Here is a 12695-nt window from a genome sequence, read left to right on the forward strand (position 1 = left end):
TGTGCGATAGAGGTATGTACAGTGGCGGACAAAAGAAAATTTAAGATGTAATGAAGATGTAAAATGTAATTTAAGATGTACGTTAAACACATTTTATTTTAAAGTAGCAATGAATATTTTATAAATATCATCATCTTACAAAAGAATTAAAACAAAGAAACTACAAAAATGGATAGCGAACTAACAGTTTAATTAAAACAATTTAAAAAATGAAAAACTGGGTGGACAAAAATAAGTTTATAGTTAACGTTATATTCAAATATTTTATTTGTTTCAATACCTTGCTACTAAGTTTTCCAATATATTGGTTGATAAAGTATACCATATTTGCTATATTGCTTTCAAAAATAATCCTTTGTTAGTACTGTTGTACTTTGTAGTAGCTTTGTACTACTACAAAGTCGTAGTAATTCTTTAGTCTTTGATTAAATTTCTTCCGTAAAAAAATTGGATACCACCTTCAAAGTGTGCTTGGGCTGGTTATCTTGCTGAAATATAAACAACTCCAATCAATTTTAATATCCTTACTCATCCGAGTAATGAAGGACGCAGATAATAATTAAAAAATCAATCTCTTGGCAAGAATGAATAGAAATATCGATAAATGTGTATTCGGTTCGTTCGTACGAAAATTTTATTCTGAAATGGGAAAATTGCAAATGTTTGTGGATTTATTTATATTAATTTCTTCTATTAGTTTGCTGTATCCTAATCTAAATAGAAACAATATTGCTACTGTTACTATTAGGCAGTTAACTATGAATTCTGCCATAACGGTGCCAGTAGAGCGCAAAGGTTTGAACACTAAGAAAACATTAGAAAAATTGAATGATGTTTTTATACTATTTTCGACTTATTATAATTATTAAAAGATGAGATGAATTATCAGTTAACTCGTGATAACTAGAAAAGACTTGGAAAGTTTTTATTTTCCATAAAGTTGCGCAGTCTAGTAATAATACAATAGAACACGCTTTTCAAAATTTGGAAAATCAAAACATTACCGGGAGTTCCATTTGTAATTACACGGTCACAGCTATGCATACTTGTCTCTCTACTCTACGTTCCCCTTCTACGACGCTACTTCCCCATGCTTCCGCCACGGCCCGGTCACGTGATCTGACGACTCTAATACGACAGCGGGGCAATCGGTTTCAACAATTTTGTAATTGGAAAAACAATATTTTGTTGTTTTTCCTTTAACTGGGTAGCTTTTAACTGCCGTGTAAATATTGCTTACCAACACGATATGCGTTATAGGTTACTCGACCAACCGTACTTTGACCGAATTAGCATGCGTTCCCTGAGGATTTTCAAACTTGATTTTATCGAAAACTAAGCCTTGCATGAAAAAATGTTAATGTGTATTTTTTCTTTTTTTTTTTATAAGCAATCAGGTCATGCTCGCTTGACATGTTATTCGGTCGGACCAAGGAAAAAATAGTACAGTAATAAATTTGGACCCATTTTAACACTTTACGGGGCCCGTCAATGTGACGGGTTTTAATATTTTTAATTTACGGTTATTGAGATTGACAGATTTGATTGATCTTTACAGATGCATCCATAAGGAATTATGCAACAAATTAATTTGTTTGGGTATATATTATAAAAAGAATGGCTAAAAGTTCGGATAAATACATTCCTATGATTTTTATAAAGTAATGTAAAATAGTCATTCCTTTTCATCTAGTATATTATCTGTGGCTGCAAGGAAAAACGCCGCATGTCACAATTTCAAAAAATTTAAGTTTATGCATTAATTGAGCTTTATAATATAGGATTTACGTATTTACCAGAAAAAATTCATGAAAATAATAATAATGATAAATAATGCAGCGAGGAAACATTACTAGTACAAAGAATTAGTGATCACAACTTTAAACGGCAACATCTCGAAAGTGAAAGTATGTGACATGTGGCGTTCTTCCTTACAGCCATATTTATGGGTGATGTAGCAGGTAAAAACTGGAGAAAGGTCAATAAATCAGCTAGTAAAAAATCGTGAATCAATTTTTAACTCTTTGCACTCGAAGCTATTTTAACTCCAAAACGAAGCATTTCTTCCGACCTAGAATAGTTCGCTTCTATATATTTTTTGTCATGTTATACATACAAAAATGGCACAATTTACTCGTACAATAATGCAATATTTAGTAATTTATTAAATACAAGCAAATTTAATAATGTAAAAAATATTTTGAATAATGATACAGCAATTTTTAGTGCCTGACAGGCACCATTCGAGTGCTAAGGGTTAAGCATTCGTTGTAAGGGGCTAGCTTCAATTTTTAAATCTGCGGTAGTTTCAGTCACGAGAAAAAATGTTCAATGTTTTCACATATGTTTTAACTTGCAACATTTCGGACCAAAAGAGCGTCTTCAGTTTCCCAATAGCTGTATCATGTAAAAATATCTTTGGCAAAAATGCTATTTTTTTAACGAAGCTATCACAGTTTAAGTATCAAGAATTCTTCGAGAGTGGGAAATTTAGTGTTCAAATAATTTATGGACCCACTAGGTTTGTTTCTACTTGACATCTGGTTGCTAGTATTTATGCAAACAATTCTTATTTTCCATAAAAATCCTCAGTCTAGTGACGATTGTACGATTAATAAGACTGTTGTTTTAAAATATAACCGTGTATTTTCAAATCGGGCACAAACATTTGTAAGTGTTTAATACAAACACTAAAACACTGTTTTGCATTGAATTGCACTTTTTTTTTTTAATCGAATACACTGATCATTTAGAAAATTAAATTGTGTTCAGCGTAATCTCAGGTGGACAATTGAATGTCATCAACCTATGACATCACACTGCAAACGATAAATTGCATAAGAATGGCATTTCGCACGCAGCGTGCTAACACTGTCACGATGCTGGCAAAACCTTTCTCGGAGACGTATGATAACGGGTTGTCGTTCGTCGAAAATGGGACTCGTTATCTTGGCCGCGTCGGACACGAGGCCGGAAATGTGGGCAAAAACTGAACGACGAATATTATACGATTTAGTTTGCTGTTACGCGGCTGAACGGAAACCGACTACATAGTTCCCTGTAGCACGCATAGCAATCAATAGGTACGACCCCGTGAGACAATTTCGCAATACGCGACAACGTCACATTTTTCTTTTCCTGAACTTTTTGACCGAATTATTATGATTGCAGATTGCATGATTGATTGTTTTTTATGATTGCATTTATAACAAAAATAAGTAAGCGTAATTTAAAGCAGCAAAAATATTAGAAGAGATTGCAAGTAACTATTATATTATATGATTTTCAACCTATTAACCCTCCGTATGCCATGCCGGAGTCAATCGTGACCCCTATCGGTGGGGATAAGACCAATTATGATGAAACTAATTATGATCTTCCACGGGGATTTATTTAACAAGTTGACTCAAAATAAAAAGTTTGTGCATCAATTGCAAGACACAGGAGCTAAATATAAATTTATATTTTTCACTGACAACTTTAATGTAGTGAAAATAATATACTCAAAAGTCTTCCAATCTTTTCACTGTTTCAAATTGCATCTACTCATGTTTGTCACAAATGCATAAAACCCGGAGTCTCTTAATAAGTTATGTGCCAAATATCAACCCCAAAATTTTTAATATATGCAACTCCATTTATTTTCATAGCACTTTTATTGAATCTCTAAAATTAACTAACTTCTTTCAAGTTGTTTGAAGCTGTTGCAGTTGAATTTTCTTTTCTGTCTCCTAAAAACATTACAAACATTTTTCACTAATTATTAACGCAGGCGAAGTAAGGATAAAAAGATATAAAATGCCGATAAAATAATTGGAAAGCGACCAAGGATTTTCAAGGTATCACATACTTCTCCTACAAGAAGTTCCCAAACTTTTGTAAACATTAGTAAGAAGGCATGTAGACAATCTTTTTAGAAAGTCTTACATGTAGAAAGTCTTATCTCTTGGTTTAAACGAAACAAGGAATTGTTTGCAACTTTGAAAGTACTTACTTAGCGGCACGCGTTTATTAATACTTTCTTCCTACATTTGGCGAGTACTATCCAGTCAAGATTATCTAAATCTTTTTTTAATCACCCAACTAAGTTCAGTGAGCTCTATAACGCTGCGAGCTTTCGCGTATCTTATTGTTACAATTTCCAAACTGAAATGTTGTTCCGAACAAACTGGAAGTTTTCTGCAACCCGTGCAAAGTTTGCTAAAACCTCGGGACATCAACCCTATTTCCAAATACTACGATACTTTAATTATTCTCTATGCTAAAAATAAATGATTGTCTCTGATTTGGCTTATTCGAATATATCATAATAACCATGAATTTCTGAATCTGGGCAAAAATTAGTGTCACCCATATGTGGTTGACGTGACGTTTAACATGCTAGAGAAGATAAAAGGAAAATTTAGGCTAGTTGAAACGTAAAGTTACAGCCAGTCCCATAATTGATAGCACACACTTTAAATCAGAATACTTGTTTTTTACTTCATCTGCGTGAATAATTAATGATATTAGCGACTTAATTAGTGACTAATATTTTTAGGAGGCGGAAAAGTGAATAATCTCTTATTGTTGTGGCATTTTTATTTATAATTGGAAAATATTAATAAATCACAACGACACGCTAAAAGGAAAAAACACAAGTACACGGAATTATTATAACAACTTAAATCGAAATGCAAGATGTAAATTTGTACATTTGTGTATAATTTTAAAAATTGACTAACGCTATTTTCAGTTTTCATTTGACTTTACGATTTCTGTTTACACAGCTAACGCGCTGGGTGTAAACGTAACAGTGGTGAGAAATAATTAGGATAATGTATTCATGATGACTCCTTCATTCATAGAATATAAATTGGAGAAACTTATGCTGTGCACGTTCGATCGTCATAGATAAGTATGTATCAGTAACAAGGGTTCTATGGACAATTTAAGATGTAGATATACTCTTGAAAACGCTCTGACGATACACATAAGAATTTGAAGAATTTCTGCATTATACTGTAGCAACGACCGAATTAAACGAAGAAAATTAAAACAACGACTGCAGTCAATTGCGAAATGTAGAGAAACCCGTTTACAGTTTTGTTCGAGGCCACATCCGTCGGAAAAAGAAGCGAAGAACTGTGGCGTTCGGTGGCGACGAAAAAATTGATTTGAATAATGCGCTGACTGGAATTACTATCTCCATGACTAAACGAAGCGAGAAACGCCGGGTATAAGTGGACGCCATGATAGAAGCGACATGAATTTTTTCTAAAGTCGAGTGAACGCTATGAAGTGTATAAAATGAATTAGATGAACACTTAGATATAGAAAAGGATTTACGGACGGTAAGCAATATTCAGCGTAACAACGACGGGATACATACCGCAAAATCAGTGAAACGATTTTCAACTCCTAAAAGTGTGAAAGTTTTCGAATTGCCCGCCCACTCGCTCATGCTAAATATCATTGAAAATGTGCGGGTTGAATTGTCGCTATATATATGCGGGTGGAAAATAATTCCATAATGCAAATGGACCAAAAACTAGATCACTGCGGGATAAAACGATTCGAAGCAGAAAAAAAGATAAAAAGATCATGTTAAATCGACCGTTAAACGTTCTGTAACGAGGACGGTGTCTCAAGTGACATAGGTGACATTTAACCCTCCGTATGCTATGCCGGAGTCATTCGTGCCATGCCGCGGTGGAGAGAGAAGCTCGAGTGACAGTCTATACGTATAATTTTATTCCGATATAAGGCGATGCTTTTTATTTCGAAATAAGAAGATCGCTATCCCCTCTTCTTCTTCTTCATCCGAAATACGACGAAAGCCGGTCTCGAGCCATTGCCTTATATCGAAAGAAAACTGTAGTGAAATATCGGCGTGGGTTAGAAATGACTCCAGCATAGGCTTAGAACTCGCAGGAGTTCGAAGTTTATTAAGTAGACCGCGGATCTGTATGCAAATTATTATTTTCTTACTTGATTTGATGGAAGTCAAAATAAAGGAAATATTGCTTTCAATGATTAAAAGGTTGTCTGTGGTGAAAATAAAATAAAAATATTATCCATTTTTAGTAATGTACACGGTTTCTTCTATTTTTAGAAAATTTAGTATGCTGCAAATGCATACAGCAGTAAATAACGAAACTTCTAAATTGTAGTAGTAAGAGAAATGATTCAATTTGTATTCTTGTTCCATTTTTTATTTTATCAGTACAAGTTCAGTGAGCTTACTGGATTTTCTTCGTTGACCATCGAATTCAATATTTCATCTAGTTGATGTAAAGATAGTATTTGACGTAGAGTATTTCCGTACAAAAGCAAGAAAATATATAAACTAATTCTTCTCGATAAAATAAAATAAAGATCAAGACTGAACAGTTGCGGCTTCATTTTCAAGTTGTTAATGGACACCAATCGCGGCATGTGAAGCATGCTTGTCCCCGTTTTTCGCGCCTTACGTCCCCGTTTGCGTTCCCATTGGCAAATAGGCATGATTCAAAAAGATTTTTAACCGTTAATGCCTAAAAAGGACGTCAAAACTGCAATACCTGTACGTTCTATTTTTTATTTTTAATTTTTCCATCTGTTTCTAAATTGTGGCACGTTTAGAACGTTTTAAAATGTACAGTTTTCTTTTTTTAATAATACAAAATGTAGACATATAAAAAATGGCCTTCGTATAATAATGCGAATAAAAGATTTATACCGCGATTTAGATCTCCGTCCTTAATTACTCGGATGCATTAAAATATTTTGCACAAGCACACTTAGAAGGTGACACTCCATTTTTTGCGGAAGAAGTTTAAGTAAAGACTGAAGAATCATTATCAAACTACAAAATAACTACACAGTACAACAGTACTAACAAAGAATTATTTTGGAAAGCAATAAAACAAATATGGTATACTTTATCAACCAATATATTGGAATAGTAACAAGGTATTAAAAATTAAAACAAATGAAATGCTTGAATATGAAAATTGTAATCGCAAAAATGTAAAATTAAACTTACTTTTGTCCACCCAGTTTTTCACTTGTTTCATTGTTTTAAATAAACTATTAGTTCTCTATCTATTTAGAAGATTAATAATTTAGTTATTAGTTCTCTATCTATTTAGAAGATTACTAATTTAGTTATTAGTTCTCTATCTATTTTTTTTTGGTTTCATTCTTTTGTAAGATGATATGTATAAAATATTCGTTATAAAATTTCAGTATGTAAAAATGGTGGTATTTATCGCATGTCTTACATCTTAAATTTTCCTTTATCTGCCATTGTATTTGTGGACTACGCATTCTAGAAAATGATGAATAATTTCATGTATGTCGACATTTAAGAGTGAAATTTCGCAAAGAAATTGTATCTTGCGTAGGCATCACTTAAGAGTGAAATTCCACATTGTGCCTTGCTTGCTCTTTAATTGCGAGAGAGACCACAATTGTACTCCCTTAGCACTAAAAACAGAAAAGAGTTTCGAAGGCAAATGTTAATGTGAGCGTAGACCTTGAAGAAATTCGTTTAACATATGTTTAGCAATATAGCTTAGACTGTTTTCCTTAAGCAAGGATGTATACTTAACTATTGCTCTCCATTCAGGAATAACAAAATCAAGCATTATCACAGAGAACTTGATGTTATTTCGAACTACGATAAGAAGAATAAGCAGCGGGCAATGAGCTCTGCGGAACAATGCAACTTTCACGTGCAACAATCTTGCACGCAGAGTTCAAAACCGCATTCTTAAATACAGTACTCGCAGCCAGTCGCAACAGTGGGGACTATTACCGTAATTACAGAGAGGCTGCGAAGAGTAGTGAAATGAATCGTTTTTCTTTTCGATTCCGCTCGACCTAATGGAGCAACATCCCAGTAAGCAATTTGCTCTTGATTTGCTATGAATTTGCCACCAAAATTCGTCGACACATTCCGACCCATCTGTTTCCGCATTGGGCTCGGTATTTGCAAAGTTTACAGTTGCAAATCCATGCCAAATTCATGCCAAACCGCGCCCTCACGAAGAGGGCAGATCGGTCGCACAAAGACCGGACCTAACCTTGCTCTAAGAGTAAATATCGGCTAAAATCGTAATTGTCGTTATTATAAGAGTTGTAAATCTTTAAATTATTGAAAATACATGGAACTTAAAATAATATAATGTAGAAGTTTAAATAAAATTCTTTTTTTTCCTCCTACAGCAAGGTTTACTCCGATTTTGCCCTATATTTACTCTCAGAGCAAGGTTATGTCCGCTCTTAGCGCGATTGAGCTGCCCTCTTCACGAGGGTAGGTATGGCATGGATTTGCGACTGTAAACTTTGCACTCAAATACCGATCCATATGAGCACTCATATTCCGCATTAGGCTCGGAATTTGTAGACAAGTTATGGTCGCAAATAGGGACCAAATTCTGCTGTAAGCATGGTCTTGGCACCAAAATAACAGCTGTTTTCTCTCCAAAGTAAATTCACAAACATTGATCAAAATTTGTTCGGGAAAGGTTTGACTAACTGGGATTGAACCAGTCAAAATACTACTCCCAAAAATAATAATTTATCTACTCGTTACGACAGGAAAAATTGTAGAACGTATTACTTCGCACTCATTTTGCTTTAATAAATGCGAAACTATTTTATTGTATTCCATTTAATTTGCTAGTTACTCACTTTTTCCTCCGACACAATTTTGCACTGAATTTTAGTGTACTAGTTTCTACTTTTTCTGTAACAAATTTTGTATCATACTGTGTGTTTGCGACTGTAGTATGTTAATTAAAAGTAAGAATGGATTCGCATGTTTCCTTGTTACAAAAGAATAAAAGCTAAACAATGGCAAGACAATTACTGTAAAAATATGTAAGAGAGTACGTTGCAGTTAATGGAAAGTACGAAGAGTTCTAAAAGAAGTTAGGTTTAAGCCAACCGAGAAGAAGAGCCTACGTTGTTCCAGAAAATTACTAAAATTCGTTAATAATTTATATTTTTCTGAAACATTTTTCCTTAAGAATTTACAAACTATCTAATACCAGGCTACACGTAACAATATTGTATTTGCAAAATAAACCATTTGCTCTAGATCATTAATAAATAAATAGTAAAATTCGTTGACATAATGCATCAACAATTGGAAACAAATTGTATGCTTGAACAAAACAAAAAGGAATAGATTTTTATCAAATTAATTTCAATTATGCTGAATAGACAAATCATCAAAAACACGACATAGAATACAGTGAACCCCATATGCTACGAGATTTTACATAAACGTATGTATAGTATCGGACCACTGAATCGTAGTAACGATGGAACGAACCAATATGTGTACAAAGGAATAAGTGAGAAATTATAGAAATATGTCTTTCAAAGTAACATTATTTTTAACATGATAAAGATCCCAAACACAGAACAAAAATTATAGAAAATTGTTTGACACTAAACATACGAGCACTAAAAGTGACTAATATGTACTGCTTCAGAAGAATGACACGATTGAATTTATGTAGATCTTTCTCAGTTTTTATTATAATGTATGTTTAAATTAAGAAATTTTTCAATTTCCTATGAAAGGGCTCTTTATAATTTTAACAACTTTGAAATTACAAAACTGAATCCAGTAATTTGGCGCTGGTGGATTCAGTATTAAAATTGCAACCATTTCAATTTCTAAACTGTTAATTGTATTATTTATTCTATAAATGTATAAACCTAATTGTAAAACAAATGTTGTCATCAGACTTCAAATTTTATGGATTTATGACAAAAATGAATAGATACAATTTCAAACAGTGAAAAGATTAAAAAACTTTAAGAGTATATTATTTTCACTACATTCAAATTATTAGTGAAAAATATAGATTTATATTTAGCACCTGTGTCTTGCATTTTGCATACAGTTATTATGTATTTGAAAAATAGGGGGAAATTGTTGTTCTGTAAAGGTTTTCGAGTTATAAAGAGATTCAACTAATGCCTAAAAAAAAACATGGTTCAAGTAAATGCTATTCAGTTTAATGAGAGGTAACAAAACTCGAAACTAACAAAAAATCAATACTACTTCCCATTTTTTAAAATGTTGCCTTCCCCATCCCTCCCTCTTCGAAAGTTACCCCCAAAAAATTTAATACATACTAAAATATTAGCCCCCTGAACCATTTAATTAAAAAAAAAATAAAGTCGATATCTTCATTAGATTCTGAGAAAGGAGCTTCGTAGCACTTTAGTTGATACACCCTGTATATATATTATTATTGAAAACGATATTCTATCATTACAATAAAAACATCTGCTCTATTCCGTCGCGTCGTTTGAGTTCACAACGTATGAGTTTGAGTAGAATAATTTGGCCACCCTCTGTATCCGAATGAAATTGTATTCAAATAACGCCCAACACTGGTCCACGGTAAGCCCTTGAATGCTCGAGCATAGTTCAAGAAAGTCAGAGGCGGAATATCGATACTCGTTCCGAGAAGCGTCGCTATTGGGCGCGTAGCCTCTGTTTCCATCTCTAGCTGCCGCTAGAATCGAGCAAGGCGAACAGGCGAGCACACAGTATCTACAGGCGAGCGTGCCTTGTACCAATGACGTCATCCCCGGCGGATCCAAGATGGCGTTCGCGTGTTCGCCAGGCAAAATCGGCTGGGAGCCGCGAGCAGGACCGGTTTTCGACGGGGGGCGGGACCCGTAGTCGGAGCCGGGTAGTTTATCCGCGCGGTTTCGTCGTTTTGCGGCCGAAATGTAGAAGCTGCGAAACACCCAGGGACCTCCCTGCGTGTCGTGTTCCGTATAATAGCCAGACACGCAGGGATTATGTGCCGAGTGGATCGCGAACCGATCCCAAAGCCAGTCCAGCGGCGTAACCGCTTTCGATTCCTCTGCGCGTGGTTACTCTGCGTCCGTTCAGTGAAAGTAATTAACGCCAGCGATTAATCAGCAGATCGTTCACTCTCCTACGCGCTCCATCGGAATCCTCTCGTCCCAACTAATCCGCTGACAACGCCAATAGAACCTTAAGTCCCCTCTCCGTGAAAAAAAAAAAGAAAGAATCAGACAAAGAGATGGTTCGAAACCAAAACGGGCGTCGAAGAGTTAAGAGAGGGGTGGCGAGCGAGATAGAGGTTGGGTTCCCGTGGAATTCAGCATAGAATATTTATTCAAATCGAGTGGGTGTAACGCGGAATGTCGTCATCCGAGAGGATCACCGATGATTTTACAGCGACCCGACGGTAAATACCTTGTACACGGCTACCATTGTTCGCTAATGCTCTATTCTCGCGTTACTGTCACCGGTTTCGATTTCCATTTCGTGTGCGGAAGGTCGCGTACTCACTGGGACCAGCGGGACCAGGCGAATCCGAACGGATTCGAGGAGATGGTCCAGTGTTAGCGACGCGGGCGTATTGCACAGGTAGTTTCTCCTACCTTGTCAGGCCAGAGGTTGGTCAACGCAGGCAACGAGATGCGAGGACGCGGGTTTCGTTCTCGGCACTTGGCGCGGCGGTTAGGTCACGCTCCCGGTCGCAGAGAGTTGCACGCACAGGTAAATATCATCCGACGCGATCGCGCGGCCGCGACTGAACTCACTTTCCAGTGTCGGCGTTTTACCTGCGACAGGAGAGACCTCTCAACGGGCCGAGCGTTCGCTCGCTCGTTCGGTTCGGTTCGGTTCGGTTAGGTTCCCTCTCTTTCCGAGCCGAACACAGGCAAACCGTGTCCGTGTCCGTATCCACTTCACCTTCTTACGGCTATCCTTCCTACCTACCCAGCCACCCACCTATTTACGCCTGCGAAACCGAGTGCGTGTGCGAGTGCGAGCGCGAGTGCGTACACGCTCGGTACAGCTTGGCGGCCTTACGTCGAGTCGTGATCAGGGGCCTCCAGCAACGTACCTTCCGATCCCCTATAAGATGCTGCTCCTTTTCAGCTGCTGCTGAGAGAGTCCACACACAGGCACCGGCTACGGATAGAACGATTTGTTGGCCCCGAGCCAGATGCACTACCGTTCATAATTAAGGGAACTCTTCTTGCAATTAGTTCCAGACGCCCAAGGTTTCGACAAATTAAATAAGAAGTTTATACTGCCATAGAGTCTTCATTAGTGTCACTGGGAAGATACCGCGGATATACTGGGTGTTCTTACGGTAATTACTATGGTCGATGCCTGCTTGAATTTGATGTTATTAAGTACCTCTTAGTATCTGTTCCCCGTACCGATTTGATCCATTTTTCATTGATACCGGATAAGTAGTATGTTCGTACACCGTTTTATCAGAGTTGTGAACGACGAGAGTGGTCGCGTTTTAACACTTTTAGAATGGGGTTAGGTCTGGTGTGGCTTCCGATGAATCAAGTGTCTCTGCACACTCAAAATATTTGATCAAATAAATCGAACGTTCGTTAATAATATTATTTATTATACGTAAATTACCACGGAATGTGATCAGTTTGGATTACTCTGTTATTAGCAGACCGATCTTCTCAGAGAGAAGAGGTTTAAGACCAATTACTATGCGTTTTTTCATTAAAATCAGTTAATATGTATGTTATATATCTCTTTTTTAATATTCATTATGCTTTAAAAATAAGTATAATTAGTATAGTCACAGTAATTGGTACCTCTACAATAATTGGGTCCCTTACCATAAATATTTTTCAATGTCTGTGACTGTTTAAAGAAATCGATTCTTTTTCCGTAAGAATAATTAAGT

General features: G+C 36.0%; 1 protein-coding gene across 1 annotated transcript in view; it reads right to left on the bottom strand.

The window, feature by feature from the left end:
• The window catches only part of Pot (zona pellucida domain protein papillote), a 49533-nt gene extending 37949 nt beyond the window's left edge, over positions 1-11584 (bottom strand). Inside the window, exon 1 of the mRNA XM_076805108.1 lies at positions 11410-11584. The gene's annotated coding sequence lies outside the window, so the exon portion shown is untranslated. The remainder of the gene's footprint in view (positions 1-11409) is intronic.
• Between the last annotated feature and the right edge of the window lie 1111 nt (positions 11585-12695).

Source organism: Halictus rubicundus, chromosome 2 (genome assembly GCF_050948215.1).
Source record: "Halictus rubicundus isolate RS-2024b chromosome 2, iyHalRubi1_principal, whole genome shotgun sequence".
In the NCBI taxonomy this organism is placed as follows: domain Eukaryota; kingdom Metazoa; phylum Arthropoda; class Insecta; order Hymenoptera; family Halictidae; genus Halictus; species Halictus rubicundus.